General features: G+C 46.8%; 1 protein-coding gene across 1 annotated transcript in view; it reads right to left on the reverse strand.

The window, feature by feature from the left end:
- Nucleotides 1-20,941, reverse strand: part of CDH19 (cadherin 19) — a 1,180,733-nt gene that overhangs the window by 1,044,795 nt on the left and 114,997 nt on the right. The window lies entirely within an intron of this gene.

Below are 20,941 nucleotides of genomic sequence, written 5' to 3' on the forward strand. Positions count from 1 at the left end.
GGGAGGGAGTGTCCCGGCGCGGCGCGGTGGCCATTCGTCGGGATGGGGGAGGGGTGCGGCGATGGGGTGGGGTTTTGGCGGTGGGGGCAGCGCGTGGGGGGGCGAGGGGGGTGGTTTTTACCCTGGCATGCTGGACTCCACCTTTTTTCCTTGGCAGGAGCTGTTGGTAAGGCGCTCGGGGGAGCAGCATGCGGCTCCCACCCACCGAGTGGATGGGCCGGCTCTGTTTGGTGCGGACGGCCGAGCTCCGACGAGGGACCTGGCTCAGGGACTGGGCGAATGGAGGCGAGACGCGTCTCCGCCGGCCCCTCCCCGATGGGTCTCTACGGCCGCCGGGGTTGGGGGAGTAAGGATGGACACGAATATTTCTGGATTGCCTGCGAGTGTGGTGCCTAGGAGGGGGAGTGTGGACTTGATGGATTTAATGCGGGTGTGTCGTGAGCGGGCGGGTTTGAGCCGGGTGGAACTCCAGTTGGGGGGCCAAAGTGGTGTGGTGCCGGCGGATGGTGAGTCTGAGGAGGAGGGGGAGATTCGGGAAGATGGGGGGGCTGGTAATGGTGTTGGAAGTGTATTTCAGGTGCCAGCACGGCAGGAAGCTCCCAGAGTGACGGCCCCCTCGGCTCAACTGGTTAGGCGGCGGGACCCAGCAAGGACGCCGACCTTGACGCCAGGTAAGACAGGTGACGGCGCGGGGAGCGCTAAGAGGCGTTGTGTGCAGGTGTCCGTGGGGTCTGGGGGCGATGGGGAGGATGGGTGGCGGCTGGTGCGGGGTCGGTATGTGCAGGACGCGGGAGTCGGTACCGAAGGCGTGGGGTCGGGCGGGGCTGCGCCGGGCGGAGGAAGCGGGGTTGCGGCGGCGGGCGACGCGGCGCCGGGCGGAAAGGAGGCGGCGGGGGGAAGTAAGGAGAGTTGTGTAATCCCGGTGCGGAGGCTTCCGTACATGGGGCTGACCAAGCCGCTGGGGGCGCACCTTTCCGCGGCTACGAAGGAGAAGATTTGGAAGGGGGAATACATCGATATTTTGAAGCTGCTGCATAGGGAGTTGACATCGAAGGAGGGGTCAAAAGAGGAGGAGCAGGAGTTGGCTAGGCGCCCAAGGGTGCCCCTGACGCTGGACAATTGGTCGGCGGCGTTCCTAATTTACGCGAGCGTGTATTGCGAGAAATTCCCGGACAGGTGCGTCGCGCTCTTTAAATACATGGATGTGGTCCGACGGGCGCAGGTGACGTACGGCGGGTATGCTTGGTCGCACTACGACGAGGAGTTTCGGGCTCGCTTGGCGGGGGACCCCGAGGCCCAGTGGGGGGAGCTGGATTCGGATTTGTACCAGCAGACGATGGGAGGGGCCAAGTTTGGCCGCACCATCTACACGGCCAGCGGTTTGCCGCTGGCGTCCCCCCCCTTTTCGGCGCGCCCCACCCGTGGGGGGGTGGGTCAGGGCGCCTCCGGCAGCCAGGCCACAATCGGGGCCTGCTGGGATTTCAATAGGGGTGCCTGCGGGCGGGCGGCGTGCCGTTTCCGGCATGAGTGCTCTTCGTGCGGACGGAACCACCCGGCGCTGCGGTGTTGGGGTTCCGGGGGCCCCCCAGGCCAGCTGCCCCCGCAGGGGGGTGGATTTGCCAGAGGGGGTTCAGGCGGGGGGAGGGGTGGGGGTAGAGGGGGGGGAGCAGGGGCTCTGGGAAAGGGCTCGTACGCCGGTTAAGATCGAGCGGATGGAGCCCTGGTTGGCGGCGTATCCGCGGGCGGAGGATGCTGCGGTGCTGCGCAGGGGTTTTCGGGAGGGTTTTCGGTTGGGGTACGAGGGTCCCCGGATTGCTCGCTGGGCGGAAAACCTAAAATCGGTGAACGCGCACAAGGGCATAGTGCGAGAGAAACTGTTCAAGGAGGTCAGGGAAGGGCGGATGGCGGGCCCCTTCACGGCGCCGCCGCTGCCAGGTTTAATCGTTTCCCCCATCGGGGTGGTGCCTAAGAAGGAGGAAGGGCAGTTCCGACTGATACAGCACTTGTCTTGGCCGGAGGGGGAGTCGGTCAATGCGTACATTTCGGCGGATTTGGCGTCGGTGACGTATTCGTCGGTGGACGTGGCGCGACGTCTGGTTGCGACGGCGGGGCGGGGTGCGCTGTTGGCGAAATGCGACATCAAGTCGGCATTCCGACTCCTTCCGGTGCACCCGGCGGATTACCAGCTGCTAGGGATCCAGTTTCAAGGTCACTACTTTGTGGATAAGGCGCTGCCGATGGGGTGTTCCATTTCGTGCGCACTATTTGAACGGTTCAGCTCCTTCATTCAGTGGGTTTTTTCCAGGCGCACAGGCTCGGAGTCAGTGACGCACTATCTGGATGATTTCTTCCTGGTGGGGCGGCCCGGTGCGGCGGATTGTCAGCGGCTGCTGGATGGTTTGGCCGGGTTGATGGGGGAATTTGGGGTTCCCCTGGCGCCAGAGAAGACGTGCGGTCCCAGTACGGTGTTGTCCTTTCTCGGTATCGAGCTCGACTCGGTCGCCATGGAAGCACGCCTGCCAGAAGACAAACGGGTGGCGATGTTGGGTCTGGTGGATGACATGTTGGCGAGGCGGAAGGTGACGGTGCGGGACGTACAGGTGTTGTTGGGTCATTTGAATTTTGCGTGCCGCGTGGTGCGGGCCGGACGGACGTTTTGCCGGCGTTTGGGGCTGGCGTTGTCGGGTTTGCCATTGCCGCATCACCATGTGCGCCTCTCGGCGGGGGTGAAGGAGGACCTGCGCATGTGGCGGGCTTTCTTGGAGCGTTTCAATGGGGTGCCGATGGCGCCGGCGGAGGACTGGGAGTGGGAGGTCACCATGTACTCGGATGCGGCGGGCGTCGGTGGTTTCGGCCTGTACTGGGAGGGAAAATGGTGTGCGGAGCAGTGGCCGGACCATTGGCAGGCGGGGGGGAGGAGCATTGCGTTCCTGGAGTTGTTCCCCTTGGTGGTGGCTGTCACGGTGTGGGCAGGGGCGTTGGCACACAAGAGGGTGCTTTTTCGAGTGGACAACATGGCCGTCGTGCAGGTGGTGAACAGGCAGTCGGCTCGGGATCCTCAGGTGCTGAAATTGATGCGGGTGTTTGTCTTGCGGTGCTTGGACAATGACATACTGTTTCAGGCGCGCCACGTTCCCGGTGTGGACAATGACATTGCGGATGCCTTGTCTCGTTCACAGTGGGAGAGGTTCCATGGGCTAGCCACGGCGGCGGAGGAAGTCAGGACGCCGGTGCCGGAAGAACTGTGGTCGGTAGGCGAGGCCGGGTCTTTCAGTTGGTGAGGACGTCTGTGGCTGTGTCGACATGGAAGGCTTACGAGCTAGCGTGGGAGGAATTTCTGCAGTCAGGTGCGGTTCGGTGTGGGGACAGGTGGCAGCGCGAGGAACAGGTGGTAAGATTCATGTTGGCGCTTATGGACAGGGGTTTGTCGCGGGTGTCAATTGCGGGAAAGTTGTCGGCGGTGGCCTTCATGGGGAAGATGTGGTGGGGTTACCCTCCGTCGGCAGGGGAGCTGGGAACCAGGCTGCTGGAGGGGTGGGCGAGGGAGCGTGGGGCGACAGTGCGGCGGCGCCGTCCCATTTCGGCGGTTTTGCTGGCAGGAGTGATTGGCGCGCTGCCGGAGGTGTGCAGGGATGTGGGCGAGTCGGTGCGTTTCTCTACGTTGATGTCATGGCTTTTCTTTGGGGCGTTTCGAGTGTCGGAGCTGCTGGGTGCAAGGGGGCGGCGGGGGGTGCTGTGGGGAGAGGTGGAGGTGCGGGACCGGGAAGTGGCGGTGTGTTTGAGACGCTCGAAGACTGACCAGCGGGGGGTTGGTACTTGGGTGGTGCTGGGGCCGGGCGACACGGAGGGGGTGTGCCCGGCGGTTTGGGGCAGGAGGTTGATGGCTGAAAGTGGCGTGTCGGAGGGGGAGGTTTTTGGGCGGGGTGGGGGGGGAAGGGTGACGGCGTCGCAAGCGTTGTGGGTCTTGCGGCGGGCGCTGCGGGTCCTGGGGGAGGATCCCCTGGCGTTCGGGACGCATTCTTTTAGGATTGGGGCAGCGACGGAGGCGGCACGGAGGGGTTGGGGTAAGGAAGAGATTCAGAGGCTGGGTAGGTGGAAATCGGACGCTTACAGGACGTATGTGAGGTTGAGGGAGGCGGATGGTGCTTTGTCGCAATGATTCCCGATGTTAATCTATGTGTCTTTGCAGGTGCTGTGGCGGGGCCGGATGTGGCTGTCCTGAATTTGTATATTGTGGGACATTCGTTCGTCAGGCGGGCTGAACGAGCGGAGTGGGACAGACATCAGGCGCTCAATTTGGGATTGGATCCGGGGTTGTATAGATGTCATTGGAGGGGAAAAGGGGGTAGGCGTTGGCATGAGTTATTGCCATTGTTAAACACGTTGGTAAAAGGGGGGGTGTGCCCGGATGTGGTGGTAATTCACCTGGGCGAGAACGACTTGGTGCAGTGCAAGGGTTTGGCGCTGCTCAAGCAGATGAGACAGGACCTGCAGGAAATCGGGAGGCGATGGGCGGGCTGCCATGTCATATGGTCAGAATTTATTCCCAGGCGGGTGTGGAGGGGAGCTGAGCGCCCAGGGGCCATAGACAGGGCTCGAAGGAAGATCAATCGGGAGATGCGCGTTTTCTGCGCCAAGGAAGGGGTGGGGAGGATGGAGCACCCGGAGTTGTGCTATGGTGCTAACTATTTCTTCCTGGAGGATGGGGTCCACCTGTCCAGGTACGGCATGGAGCTGTACATAGTGCAGTTAAAGGAGGCTATAGATGGGGCCCTGGGGGTGGTTCGGTACCCCAGGAGACAGGAGTCCTAGTGGGGGGGTCGAAAGTCGTAAGCGACTTTCGAGTGGCGCTGTCCTAAGGAAATAGGGTGGTTGGCTGGAGGCCTGGGACTGCATGGTAGCGGGGGTTTGGGGTCATGGAGGTCATTAGGGGCATCTAGTAGAGGGGCAGGTTGATGAGCGTATGTGGTTGTATTACTGTTGCAATGTTCGGGTTTGCATTTAGGGGTGGGGGTGGGGGGCTGTTAGGCAGTTGTTATTTAGTGAGCAGTAGTTTTGTGCGGCACAGGCCAAGGGGGATGTTTTTATATGTGCACCTGATTCCAATAAAAGCGGCCTTTTTCACACACTTCTGGTGTCTGTGTCCGTGCTTCCCCCCCCCCCCCCTCACCTACTGGTGTGCCCCAATGGGGATTTGGGGGGGTGGCCGACCAACGGGAGGCTCGCCCCCCCGGGGAAGTTTGGGGCACCAGAGGAGGGGGGGGGGGGGAGGGGGAAGTTTGGCCCTATGGGTGCGCCGTAGCGGCGCTTTTTGGGCTGGTTGGGCGGTTTGGGCTCCTTTTGGGCTGCCTGGGGACGTGGGGGTATATAGGTGGCCATTTTGTGTCACCGCGCACGTTTGTGGTGCGGTGACACAGCAGCCAGGTCGGGGAAACATTTTTCCCACCCTCCCTCCCTTTTTTGCAGGGTTTCTTCGGGGTTTTTTGTGTTAGGCCCACGCTGTTTTCCCCTTGCGGGGTGGGGGGGGGGGGGGTGGTCGAGGGTTTGTCCCGAGGGGCTTTTTTGGTTGAGGGTGCACTATTTAGGTTTGAGGTTGTGTTTTTTGTCGCTGGAACAGGTGCGTTGTGGGGCGCTGTCCTAAGGAAATAGGGTGGTTGGCTGGAGGCCTGGGACTGCATGGTAGCGGGGGTTTGGGGTCATGGAGGTCATTAGGGGCATCTAGTAGAGGGGCAGGTTGATGAGCGTATGTGGTTGTATTACTGTTGCAATGTTCGGGTTTGCATTTAGGGGTGGGGGTGGGGGGCTGTTAGGCAGTTGTTATTTAGTGAGCAGTAGTTTTGTGCGGCACAGGCCAAGGGGGATGTTTTTATATGTGCACCTGATTCCAATAAAAGCGGCCTTTTTCACACACTTCTGGTGTCTGTGTCCGTGCTTCCCCCCCCCCCCTCACCTACTGGTGTGCCCCAATCACTAACTCTGTCAAGACAGCAACATTCAAAGGCCTGACTCACCGTGGACTGAATTATTTCAGCCTGCCACGTGTGTTGCATCTTCCAAATAAATTCATAGGCCGTTCATACTTTCCTTATCGCTATTTTATTTCATTACTTTGCATTTATTTGGTGTCAAGGTCGCACGCTGAAATGCCTTGGAAATCTACCCCATCAAAGCTGCGATACATAAAATATTTGAAAACTAATACACAAGGATATATACATGCAGTGCCAGTGTAGCGGGATAGTCTGAATATGTCAGGCAGAAAGTATTTAACTTTGCATTTCATTCCAAAACTTAAGATTTGGGAGTTTGACACAGATCGTTGGTAGTTTTTATGAAATGCAGTTAGTATTTTCCTCTTTACTTTTGTATTTCTTCACAAACACACACTAACACCTGTGTTAATATGGCACAACGATAACACGACTTTAGTTAGTTAGATCTCGTAAACTGTAGTTATGTTCATCATACAACCTCAAAGCTAATAAATTAATACGAGCAATACATTTAATTTTACATTTATTCGTTTTGTACTCCAATTTAACATATTTTTTTTTAATTCAACATTTTATTGAATTTTCCGAAAACAAGAGAGAGCACATATACACATACAGTAATGCAGTGGTAAATGAAATAAATATCTAGGCAGAGCACTGCAATGCTCCAGGAATTGGGGTATAGAGTAGGGGAGGAGGAAAGATTGTGCGGGTCATAAGTCATGATTCGGAAGTCCTATTTCATAACCTACTCAATTACAAACATATACATCACATTATAGGTTGTAGATTGTTTAGTCCTCGTTCTACAGTTATTCGTAGCATGAAAACAACGTGAGAAAAAGACAAAGGTGAGTCATTTAGACAGCTGTTTTAAACAATGTGAATATATTGATTGTATCTTCACACGTCTAAATAATCCTGTAAGGCTTTTGGTGGGATCAGGATTTATTTGGATATCATGCACAATAGTCCTTGAAATTAGGGGAGTAGGTGAGGTGTAGGAGTGAGTGCAGTGATTAAGTGGATGGCTATGTTCTCAACTGTGAGAGGGAATTTTGAGAGAGGGACTAAGCCTCTCCGCTATTACTAGTTTCACGGGGATCATAGACAAACGAATTGGCATCCAGCGAGTCCCAAACTGGTTAGCGTCGGGGAACGCCATGTGGATAGATGTAATACTATGTTGTCAGCTCCTCTAAGAAAAGTGATCCATTCTTGCCACATTCGGAATGATACTGACTTAAACTTTTTCCAATTATTTAATATCAATTTGCAGGCCAATTTGAGCATAAGATCTAATAGTTGGTGATCACTGTCATTCTTTAGCTAGGGGTCTAGTGGACCTAGGAGAATGTACGAGAAATATTTGGTGGGGGTAATGTTAAAGGGGTTTTTAATGCAATCAAGGATTTTGTTCCAGTAAGTTTGTAGGATTGGGCACTAGAATAGCATGTGCGATAGGTTGCCTTCGTGTTTTTCGCAATTCCAGCAAGAGCCTAGAGGGTGTCCAGTATGGTCTATTAATAATCATATATTTCGTCTGGGAGAGAGCTAGAGATATTTTATTTGAGAAAGGGGATTTGTTAATGGATTCCCAATCAAAAGCAGTGTTGCCTGTGTTAATTTCTGATTCCCATTTAAGCTTGTTACGGGATAGAGTCTTATTTTGACTAGGCAGAAGGAGCTTGTATATGCTTGAGACCATATGGTCTGCTCTGAGCAGACGACCTAGTAGGTTAGGGAGAGATGGTGCTGTTGCTGTGAAGGATTTTTTCGTAATCTGTACTTTTAAATGTAGAAGTTTATGCAAGTCCAGCTTCTTTAAGTTGAATTGACTCTGTAGTGACGACAACGGTAGTGTTGAGGTGCCTTCATAAAAGTCTTTGATTTGGTTAGTGCCACTGGTGCCCATTCAGGCCAGAAAATTGAAGCCCCATGAATTTTGAGTTTGGGTTATTCCATAAGCAACCATGCTACAAGGTCTACAATTTCACTTGTGATAGGGAATCCATTCAGAGGAGGGCATTTTTCGTATTTTGTATAATATTTCTGGAGTTTGGTAGATGGGATGTGTGAATAGTTGCGAGAGCTGCAAGCTGTACATTCTTAATGAGGAACTTTTCTATTGCCACCCATGGAGGCTCGTATATCGGATTGTTAATAAACCAGTTGGCACCTTGCTTACAGCGATAAGCAGCTTGAAAATTCCTGAAGATGGGCAGGCTGAGACCTCCTTTGTCTTCGGCTACTTTAAGTTTCTTCAGCGAAATTCAAGATTTCTTACCTTGCCACAGGCAATTATTAAAGGACTTGTCTAACTTGTTTAAAAAAATCTTCGGATAGGGTCATAGGCAGCATGCTGATGAGATAGTTATCTAATGGTGCTATCATCATGTTCAGAGTTTTGGCTCTACCCCACTATGAAAGAAATTTAGGGGACTAAACTTCGAGAAGTGAATACGTTTTTTTAGATAGCATATTTTCTTTGGTATGCACGGTGGTGATTAGTTCGTTGGTGAATGCCAAGCTATTCCTGATATCCCTAATATGTCTTAAATTACCAAGTTGGTAGAGAAGTTTAACTTCAGACTTATCTTTGTTAAGGGAATATCCAGAAACCTAGAAAAATTGTTGGATTGATGACATTAGAGCTGAAATGGCAGAAGGAGCATTTTTGGTGATGATTAGCACATCATCAGCATAAGCGGCAAGTTTGATGGTGGAGTTGCCAAATGTGACCCCTGTGATATATTGGTTTCCCCCTAGAAGTTGGAGAAAAGGTTCTAATGGCAGGAGGAATAGAGGGAGTGAGAGAGGGCAGCCCTGTCTGGTGCCTTATTTTAAGTTGAATGAAGAGGAGATAATGCCACCTGCTCTGACTTTGGCGCTTGGTTTGTAATACAGTGCTATGATCATTTTGATAATATTATCACCAAAATTACATTTCTCCAGGAGTGCCCTTAAATATCTCCAATTAACCTTATCAAATGCTTTTTCGGCATCTAATGTGATCGCTGATCGCTACAGTATGGACATTTATTAATGTAGCTTTATCTATAGTGTGGCATAGTGGTCTTGTATTGTAACTGGATAATCTGTGTTTTAGGAAGCTCACTTGGGAGGGATATATAAGTTTGGATAGATGTTGTTGTAAGTGTTTAGAGAAAATTGAGGTATAGATATTATAATCAAGGTTTATCAATGAGATTGGCCTATAATTCTTCGGCAGGAGAGGGTCTTTCCCTTCTTTAGGTAACTCTGTTATGATTGTTTTGGCTGGGGTGCCTGTAATCTGGCCGGTTTTAGTAAAGTGTGTGCAAAGACTCACAAGTGGTGGTACTAAGGATGAGGGGAACGTTTTGAAGAATTTGGCATTGTACCCATTGGGGCCTGGTGCCTTACTGGTTTTGAGGTTTTTGATTGCATCTGTGATTTCATATTCTGAGATCGGACCATTAATGGAGACTTTTTCTACCTCTGTGATCAAGGTAGTTTAATTATGAAAAGAAAGTGACAGAGTGCACACCAAAGCTGTTCATATTCCATCGGTAGTTTGCTTGCATTCCATTTGTTGGCGTGCATGACCGGTATCGTGGACTGCCATACCACGTTAAGATTTAATCACTGAGGAAAAATGGGGCGAAGTGACACCCCATTCCAGACGCACAGCCTTCATTAGCGCATAACAAGGATGCCACAAATTGTTCCAGTTTATCCGAAAGTTTATTTCTTTTTCATCAACCTTTTTTATTCATACAAGCAAACTACGGATGGAATATGAACAGCTTTGGTGTGCACTCTGTCACTTTCTTGTCGTAATTTAATACTTTACTGCCTGCTCCACGAGTTGCACCCTGGGATTATGGAAAACAAACCGACAGAAATGACATTGTCACATAATGGACTATTGAAACATCTTCCCTTCAAAGTAAAATTCATGGACTGCTGTTTTAAGATACAACAACGGACAATGATTGTTTGGACACATGGTTTCAATAGTTTATTTATGTATACAATATCAACATGATTAGTGACCAATACGATGCGTGTTTTAAGCAACGTTCTAAAAGTGACACCTGTAGATGGGCGGGGAATTTAAATGTATATGTTCAGCAGGACGATAGAGATAGGAGAGGTTAAGGCATGTATGAAACTTTTATAAACATCTTGGAGAATGTACAGGCACGGGAGGGCACAGCACATGTATAATATCAGCAGGATTTACCATGTTCGTTGAAGACGAGCCTCACCATTGCATTGAGATTAACTTAACGAGCGCACAAGAAGGTACGAACTGGTTAGTTATAGACACATAGGTTTATTTTTAAGGTAAATGTTACCACATCGAACACAACGCGCAACAACAACTTGAGTTACAGGATTGTAAAACACATCATTGAAAATATTAGTTAAAACATCCAGAAAGGGATTTCCAACTTCACCTGCAGGGCATTATGGGTTCTGCAGTGCAATAACTTCAGTTTACGTTAATTGGATGCACACAGATGGGCGGGGACATATTTCAGGTGTTTTTAGCGGAGTGAGAGAGGGATTGGAATCAACTTGGTTGTGAACGTGAGAGAAGGCACAGTCTTTTGAACATCACTGTAAGCCGCTACCAGAACGTTTAAGGTATGGGTTTGTTCGATTATGTTTAAATAGAGGGATATTTGGATGAGAAAATGGTGTTGGCATATTGGTGAGGGAACCGAGTCACGGACATTGTAAGGGTAAAGAGATAGATAATTGGGTGACGGGGGACTGAACATTTGTTTGGTGAGGTAGGGCATTTTTTAATTCAGCGGGCAGAACGTTGTTAATGGGATGAATCCTAGTGATTAACAAGCATATTTTACACGCTTTTATACTATGTAAAAACTTAAGAAACGTGAGTTCACTTGAAGTCATAGTTTAATAAATATGTTTTAAAATTTGCAGGATACCCCTGATGAAGGGCCATAATGGGCCCGAAATGCATTGGGTGATGAACATGACGACTGAGGAATACCCATATAATCTACCATGCTTCTTCGTCCTTCGTCATGGTGGCCTGCTTTCACCTTAGTGCATAACGGTAGCCTGCTTTCACTTTAGTGAATAACGTGGTGAGTGGATCGTCTAAGACTTGTGTCAAGCCGCCAACTTGATCATGGAGCTCGGAGAATCTTTAAAGCGAGCCACAGCTAGGGTCTGGTGAGATCAGTGAGAGTCCATATTCCAGCCAGGCTTTACACGTGGGTGGCTGCATTGGGTGTTACAAGGTGCATTAGCTGCCTTACTTTCTTAAGTTTTGTCCTCCACATGCATCCAATTTTGGTAGCAAGGTGCCTGTGGTCGTTAGTGTGCTATTTACTTCTCCGATCCAACACCGCACCTGTAGTGTCTAGTTTCTTTCCCTGCCACATGGGTCATTTCCGATCTGGCCTTGCTCTTCCAACATTCCGCTCGTCAAATCCGGGTAGTAGAGGGGTTTCCTTAGAACAATTGAGACTCACTGTGATTACGAGTCAGAATCCACCTTTCTTTGCCCTCATACTCTATTTTGGCCTCGGATAGTTTTTGTAACATCCTGCGAATGGGCATTTTGTATTGAAAATGCATATTTGATTCCCACATTAGTTCCATTGTAAATTTAAGGTGGGATCCCAAAGCAGCTGTGTGCTCAAACCATCGATTGTTTTGACCCTACAGGGCTAAATCAGGCTCCTTTTCAGAATCAAATGTGCCCAACTCATAATAGATCACCACGTTGGCTTAATTTGAAATTCTTTGAGCTAGATCTGATCTTAAACTCTGATATATGTATGCCGCTATTGCTGAGCGCTGACCAGGGAGTGGAAAGATAAAGTATGCCAAGTGGGAATGACTATTGAGTTCAGGAGATATTAGTGTGTAATACTATGGGCACGACTGGAGATGGGATAAAAGCAGTGATTATTATCTATTCTGGGCTACAACCTTGTGTGTATGTGTCTTGCAAGACAATGTCTACAGAAACCTAACACCAGGTAGTTTGAGTCATTCGGTTAAGAACAGGACACCAATAACATTTCCAATTGGACATTTTAAAATGAAATCTGTTTGCCAGTCATCATTCTCTCTTAAGGGCAGAAATATATTAGCTAATGCCTACCTGTATAATTGTGCATTTCCCTCAAGGACTTTTAAATATTTTCTTTTGTTTCATAATAAATATAAATAGAGCTAAGGAAGAGGTCCAACCACTCTATTTACTTTCATTTTAAATGTGCCGCAATAACAATGTAAGAACTGCTCCAGCCCCGGGACCCACGCTGACCCCGCAAGGCTCATTACGGCCCTACCTGGGCTGTTCCCTCTGCTCCGGTTCTGCCATCGGTCTCCCCCCGCCGCCACAGCCTGTCCATTCTTGCGTGGCTGCAGTGCGGGGGAGACTACATCTCCCAGGAGGGCATAGCGGCAGACCCGCTACACCGGACATCCGCGCCTGGAGGCGCTTGATAAGCAAGACTCCCTCCCGCGTCGCGGGACGTGCACGGGACTGCGCCGGGCTAAGCCCGGGCAAAGGGCGGGCCCTCTGTGGCCCTCAGAGGCACGAGGAGGCCGGGACGTGCCACCTCCCCTGGCCGTGCATTCAAAATAGGTAAGACATCTTCTGCAAAGTCTTTCAAGTCCCTGCAGGTGCCTGCAGCTATTCACAACATGTCTTGTAAAGGGGCCCCGAAAATTCCTACTGGGTCTAGGGACCTGGCCAAGGGGACGATGGTTCAATACCTAATCAAGACTACACCATTTACTGTCCAACAAGACCGACTGTGCACCGATTGTTCCGATAGCAACATCATTCCCCCTCAGTGTGCCGTCTCATCACCAAACTTATCATTCCTGGAGGAACTTAATAGTCTATGCCAATCCAAATATGCGGCCGTTAAGTCGACATCAGAGCACACTAATGCCTCCTTTTGTCCTACACTCATCACAAGCCCCCCTCCCAGTTCAGTATCCCCACCCTATGGAAACCGCTTGGGTACTTCTCTCTGCTCACCTAAAACAGGTAACACGAACTCTACAATGTTTTTCCAGGACCACTCTGGTGACAGAAAACGATTAGCGGACAAACTCACAGGCACCCATGCTAAGGAGAATAAATTGCTTGAACTCCCAATCACATCAACACTCTTGGCCCAGATACAAACTATGATTAGTGCCGCAATACACCCGCTAATAGAAAGTATGAACGTCCTTGGCGATAGGATCACGGCAATAGAGGAAAAGATCAGGATAAACTTGCTCCCCCTAAAAAACTTGGCTGACTCAAATCTATTACAGCCTTCACGTGATACTGTAAAGCCTTCAATAACTCCACAAAGTAGTGTCCTCCAACTTCAACGGGCAACCCCAGCTATGCCAACTCATCCCAGCGAGAAAGTTCCCATCAAAATAAAAACAATACCCAGCTGTTCTGTTAATACGGGGCTGAACAACGTAACAACACCACTCAAAGGGAAACTCACCAAGATAAGGAACATGCAAAAGAAATCAAATCACATCCACCTACCACCGGAGGCTGCCCCGTTCGTGGGTGTACTGTCTGGGGTGCCGGAACTTTCAAAGGGAAAAACTGAAAGTGAACAGGAGCTGAGAAATAAGGCACTATTTTGGCTAACAAAGAATAGACCCCTACCCCCTTACATTGATGGTAGAATACAATGTGTTAGAAGGGTGGGATGGTTAGGGCCGCTTCGAAAAGAGCGACCCGGTGATCTGGTGCTGATAAAGTTCATTAATTGCGATGTTGTCCCTTACCTCCAATCTTGGAAACCACAAATAGGACATGGACCAATACACACCTGGGGTCTATCTGATTTTTATCCTAGAGAATCACTACACCCCTATTCAAGATCATCGTAGAGACTAACTTTTGGTTGGGACAATACAGCTCCAGGGCGAGCGGCTTTTAATACACAGGCCGTGATATGATTTGAAATGATTTGAAATGTAATTGTGTTTATATTTTGCATGGTGCTTTTATGATTTTATATTTAAATCGAATAAAGCTAAAGTATTCAACAATGTAAGAATCTTCCAGGCATATATTTTCTATTGTAACTTAAGTTATTTTTTCCAACTGTAACAGCTGAATGTCAACATTTGGCAATCCTCATTATTATCCATCTTTGCTATTCTCCAGTAAATGCAAAGTGGCAAATAGGCACGTGTTACTGTATTAATTTATGTGGATGTGTTGGTAGGATTGTTTCTCAGTAAATTTGTATTGTGGACCATCCAGTGATAACATGTCTTGGTTGGTAGCGTATTTGCATTTTTGAATATCTGATCTTGGACCTGGGTGAAGAGAGTTATGTTCTGCTAATCACATATTACCTGAAACCCCCCTTCTGAGAGGATTAGAAAAATGCATCTCATGTGCTCATACTGAGATGAAAATCCACTCTATCCAAGTGGTCATCATTCCACACAACAGAATATTACAATATAATTGAAAATACAATGAAAAAATGAAACAATAAGAAAATAGGGAATAAAAACATAAAGCATAACTTCTTAATTTAGCAAGATTTACATTGAAGTGAAGGAGTTCGACGTGATGCAACAAACATTAATGCCTTACCCAAACTATTGTATATCCTTGCCAATCTGAGTTTCTTATATATCAATTAAACCTATGTTTACCTAGTAAATTTAATGAAACTCTTTTTATGGGTCCTAAAAAAAAGTTGCTTATTGACATGGACAAGACAAAGATCCAGTTTTCAAAAGAGGGCCTTGGTTTTCCACACTTGAGAAAATATCACCATACTTACACTGTAGCTCAAATCCTGGAGTAAAGAACAAACTTTCGACCATAAACTCCAAGATGGGTGTCCATTTAGAAAGAAGGGGGTCAAAGATGACTGTCTCAGACTATTGGTAACCTCTGACAGGCTTAAATCTACAATGTTTAAGACAGACAATAAACTCCTTACTTGATCAACATTTCAGATCAGATTGAAAAATACACTCAATTTGTGTTCTTAGAATCCAAAGCACATATGTAGGAGAATGATTGTGAAAACATACTGTGTTAGTTTTTCGCATTAGTGTACAATAAACTGATTCTGTCATGTTTTCTTGCTCTAGCTACCTGTTGTGGAGCTGCATTTGCATTCAAAGCATGAAAACCCAAGAAGCGCTTGCTTAGCCTAAATTGCTTATATTTCTGTTAGTGTCCGAAGACCACCTTTTTGAATTCCCATGATCTCAGACTAGGCACCCTCTTATGTTCATTGTAATAAGTACACATGAAATTACTATTCAAAGCTTGTGTACTGACTATGACCTTGCTCCACTGACTGTTGCTTGGAGAACATCCGGCCTTTTGAATTTGTGGCTCACAGTGTATTAATTTTTCTTTTTGTCATTACACCCTTTCTGACACCCTTTCAGGCTTTGCATGGCATGGTGGCAGAATTATTTCACAGAACCTTGTTCATTTTGATGATAAATGCCTACCCCGAGGCAGAAACAGTGACCTAGAGTTAGAAACAGGCCCCAGGTGTCAAAGCTAAACGGAAGAGTTGCTCTGCGGTACTTTGGGTGGAGGATTAGCCGGTGTCAAGGATTTAGATGGTGTTCAGTGGGTTTTTAAATTTTGAAATGTGAATTTGATAGTGTTTACCATATATAATAGGTACATTTTGTACTTAATTAAGATCTGAGCAGGTCACGATGGGGTCAAGCAGGTGTGGTTAGATACAGAGGAGTCTTGAAATTAAGGATCTAACATTTGCAATTAAACCCATCGTATAGGTGTAGGAGAGAGGAGCAAAGGTTGCTTAGAACATCAGGACACACCCAAGTGAATGACTGTGCTGAAAGAAGTCCTCTGGCTCAGTTGTCATGGAACCTCTGCAAGCCTCAACATATTGTGACTGGGGTTGTTTCAAGTGCATGGAGGCCAACAGACAAGCGTGGATACATTTTTGGCCTCCCTCCTCCGCAAATAAAGGAAATTATTGGTCAGACTCTCCCTTTCCATTGTTACCCTCCTTAACGACCACCTCCATGAGTTAAGCAGCAGATTACTTAAGTATTTTCCTGGTAGTGAATGATGGTATAGTGAAGAAAATGGGGACAGGCAAAATCAAAACTGAATAAAACTCCACCTAAATGGGTTCCCTTGTATTTTTTCTTACTATTGGTATAGTAAAGCATGTACCGTTATATAGAGAACTAGATAAAGTGCACTATCTGTGTTGGTAAAAAAAACTTTTTGGAAGATGGCACCTTTGGTATTTAGAACTTGAATAATCTTAAATAGAGACTGAAAGCACCCAAGAACAAGCGTAGTCCTGAACAATGGTTGACTTTCCTAAATTGGTGATAGACATCTTGAAATTAGACAGGAATATCAGGTGCAGCATTAGAAAGATCCAAAAGAAACTAATATACCAATTAAGTAATAGAGTGGGTTAGGGCTTGTACCTCTTTATACAGCCTTCTTGCATATTTACTCAAATACCTAATGACATTTCAGAAACTGTAGAGAAAGGCAGAGGTTACCTTAAATATTTTGAGTTTTCCCATGCCTGCAGGAGATGCAAAGAATGTAGCACCGGTGGCACCCAGAAACAATCAAGCGATAATTGGAGCATAGAATTGGTAAGAGAGGTAGAGACAGGAACCGCTCTAGCACATGCAAAGAGCACAGTAAGAGGCAGTTTGTCTGATCGTAGTCGAGAAACCCATGAGAACAAGTGAAGAGGTTAACAGTGTGACATTACATTTACCCTCCTTCGGCGCAAGCTCACTCTCTGCCTCAAAAAGCTGAAACATTGACTCATAGCAGGTGAGCAAGCAGTCTAGCTATTACTCAGAGTTTTACTGCAGGACAAACAGTGATAGACTCTGAATATGTGACCCTTTGCAGAGCCTTTTAGATCTTTCCCTGAACATATTGCATACATGTGTTTGTCCACTTTGGATACTGACTTTACTTTGTTCCAACGTGAGACAACTTTATACTGATTTGTGTTTCATAATATGAATGTGAATGATTGAACTCCATAACTGCTTAATGCAATCATTTATTGCTAACTGATTGATACTAAATTGATGATTTTGAATCTGTAAATATTTTAACCTTAAATAAATCGTAATAACTCTCTGTCTTTCTATGGAGCCTAATGTGCTTCACATTATTTTTACATATTTCATTTGATGATAAACCTCAATTGTGGATCTCAATTCATCAGATAGTACTATATGGGCCCTGAATTTGCACAGAGGAAAGCGCTCCAACAGATGGACCAGAGAAGAATGGCAATACAGAGTAAGCTGGGATGTCCAGGCAAACAAGGAGGTGGGAATAAACCAAAGACAAGGAGAAAGTGAAGTGATTGATTTGTCCTCAAGTTTCATTTGTGAACATATATGGTGATGGAACAGAGACTTTAAAATTCTACTCTGGGGTTCACATGAACAAGCAGAACAGTCTAATATCCCTCCTAAGCCACTAACTAGCTAGTCAACATTTTGGAATGCCGGGTGTGAAGCTGTCTAAAGGGGCCATAAAATAAATGTAATTAAAGGAAATGCCACCAAATTTCTGTTTGATACTGGTGCAGATCTATAAACCTCTTACTTTCCAACTCTTCCTAACTGGGAAAAACAATTGATGAGGTTGGCATTTCTAAGACAAGTATCCCCCCTATATTGCTGATCCCTGCTGAGTAGGGACCTTCTGTGTACAATGAACTGCACTGTGTTCTGTACCAGTGATGAAGTCTATTTGAGTGTATCTATTGAAAATGAAAATGTTCTCTTGGTCTTAATTTGAAAAAATATTGATTCTGCAGAAGCTAATGATGTTGGGAATACTATGCCCCACAATATGCCTGATATACTGAAACATGTGCCACCCTTTTTGTGGTCTCAACATTCTATTATTCTGGGCTGCTGTTATTTGACTGCTGAACCAGGTACGATTATTTTAAACCCATGACAATGCATAAAGCCATTACACCTTGAGACAGATCCAGGAATTCACCTGGAAAAAACAAGCTGGAAGGTTATGGCACTGCATCTTTGGAAACTATTTAAGGGTCAGAAACGTCTTCACCTTGGGGAAGAAAGCACTATCTGTGGGGAAAACAAAATAGACAAATAGATTATCATAGGATTTAGATAATGACTCACGCGGTGAGAATTCAGACAGACTGTAACCAGACCCCAAAAGTATCTAGATTCCCTCTCAAGACCTGAAGTAAAAGAGAATGACACTGCACAACTGGAAAGAGGAAGGTTGGGAGTAGGCATAACAAAATGGCGAACATGATTCAAAGGAAAGTCATTGAAAGTTTAATGGTTGGGGGACCCGAGAGAATCAACACAAGGAAATTAACCGAGAGAAGAGGTGAGTAATTTACTAGCTATGCCTCTTTTGACCAAGAATGCTACTGTCTATGGCTGGGTAAGTGTGGCTGGTGCAGCATGACTGACCTGTCTAGCTCTGGAATGAGGTGCCCTTTCTATCCTTGCATGTGCTCTCTATTGCCCTATTCTCCACCTTCTCCACATTTGATCTTGTCAGGGTCTCTTCTGTCCTACCGTGTCCAGAGATCTGAAAGCTAATCTTACTGTGCATGTTTTCTGGATCAATTGCAACCTTTCCTTGATACTGAGCGGATTTACTTCAATTACTTTAGCTAAGAGACTATTCCCAGACTTTGGGCCAGATGTAGGAAAATCGTATTTACCGATTCATAAATACCGAATTTTACCGATTCGGTATTTATGAATCGGTAAATATGAAGGAGGGAGATTTAGGAAGAATCGGTAATTGAATTACCGATTCTTTAAAATTTGGTATTTACCGATTCGGTAAATACCGAATCGGTATTTCCTATTGATTCCTATGGGCTATGAAGCCCATAGGAATCAATGGGAAATACCGATTCGGTAATTACCGAAGCGGTAAATACCGATTCCTGCAAGGGTGCAGGGGGTGTCACTTTGACACCCTCTAGCACCCCAAATACAGGCATGTGTGCCATGTGGCACACAGTCATGCCCTAAAGGCATGTCTGTCTGTCACATGGCATAGGTGTGCATGCAGAAATGTGCATGCACATCTGGATTCGGTATTTTACCACCCAATTGGAATGGGTGGTAAAATACCGAATCTGTAAGGCCTTTGGGACTCGGAAGAGTCCCACCTACATCGGGAAGTTACCGATTCGGTAAAAATACCGAATCGGTATTTTACCGATTCGGTAAATTTACCGATTCGCTAATTTTACCGAATCGGTAAAATAGGGCCCCTACATGCCAATTCTTAAATACCGGTCGGTAACGGCCGAAATCGGCCGTTACCGACCGGTATTTAGGCTCCTACATCTGGCCCTTTATCCCTAGGTTGGGAATTCTTCATTAGATTGGGATTGATAAAATAACTGATTTTGTATTCACTGTTATTCAAAAACTATGCTAAGCCCTAGGGACTCAGCAACATTTTTATTTTGCCTACCACACTGTATCTACAATGCGGATTAAGAAAATAAAGTGCCTAAGCTATGAAGTGAAAGTGGTTCTATATGGCCCAATGCTTTACCGTAGCAGCCTGGTTAACTTTAATCAGTCCTTGCCAGATGACTAAATTGAGCCCTTGTGTATTTACTGAATAGGCCTATGGAACCTTGCTGAAAACTCTTCAGTGTCTCCAGCTTTGCTTGACTTTCATTTGAATTATAATGTGGAACTAGAGTACAGTAAACAACTTATTCCTTTTCTAAACAACGTCCATTCTCAGACTGAAGGTGCACTGACCACGAGCACCAATGCAGTCTGCCATGATCTCAGAATCTTACATCTGCATCCTGATGACTCAATTCATATCAAGGTCTACCAGTGAAAGTAAGCACCCCAAATTCAGTGGCAAAGCCATTACACGGTCCTGCTCATCAGCAACAATGCTTTGAAATTCCACAAAAATGCCTGCCTAAATGAAGAAATAACTAGGTAAGAGGGCTAGAGAATTTAAAGACACTGAGAGACACTGGACCTGTGAATGCATGGTTTGATCTCCTTAAACATGCTGCCTTCCTACTGCCCACAGCTAGAGCCTGTGACACCAGTCGCAATAAGCCTGCTAGCTCTGCATGGGTGAAATTTTACATAGAAGCAATCTGAGTACAATTGGTAATTTCATGTCACTATTTTGATGCAAAATTACAAAAAATTAGGGAATTAGGCCTGCTCGCACAATCGTGAATAATTAGGCACGAACATCTGAGCACAGGAACAACAAACGTAGTAGGCGAGAGTGGCTGCTGTCTGCTGCTTTGTGATCTGTTGCATTTTGGACATGAGGGTGGGTTTTGTGCTAAGCAAATAGCGTTACATACTGAGTTTCACTCCTCGCATAATTCCATGTAATCTCATGTAATTGTGCTGTCATTTTCCATAATTCTGCCGTAGCTAATTACTAAATATATGGTTAGGAAGGGGGCATGCTGTGGGCTGGAAGAAATCAACTGCAATGGGCCTTCTCCCCATGCAATGATTGATCTACAAAAACAGCACTTTGGTGCAAGTCTTAAAGAAGTTCAAGAAGGACTTGAGCCTTTCTTTACCCTAAAAGTGTATCTATGTGTCCGCTGGCTTCAAACGAGGAGTGCCTGTGAGCCTAATCTAATTTGACTGGAAGGTACGTTATAATGGTTAACGTCTACTTTGGTATTTCATCACTGCGTTAACTCTCCCTTGCAGATCAAGCATTTTCGATTTTGTCGTTTGCTGTTTATCTAGCCTTTATTGTTCAAGAAGTAGTTTGTAAACTAGGAAATGGCAAAAATTTCACAGGACACAACAACTGCAATATGCCAATCACCTAAGCACATTGACCCAATTTATTTCCAGATTGTTTCTGAAGTCAAATTCCAATGAACCATCTATGCTTTCTGAGT

Source organism: Lissotriton helveticus, chromosome 4_1, assembly GCF_964261635.1.
Source record: "Lissotriton helveticus chromosome 4_1, aLisHel1.1, whole genome shotgun sequence".
In the NCBI taxonomy this organism is placed as follows: domain Eukaryota; kingdom Metazoa; phylum Chordata; class Amphibia; order Caudata; family Salamandridae; genus Lissotriton; species Lissotriton helveticus.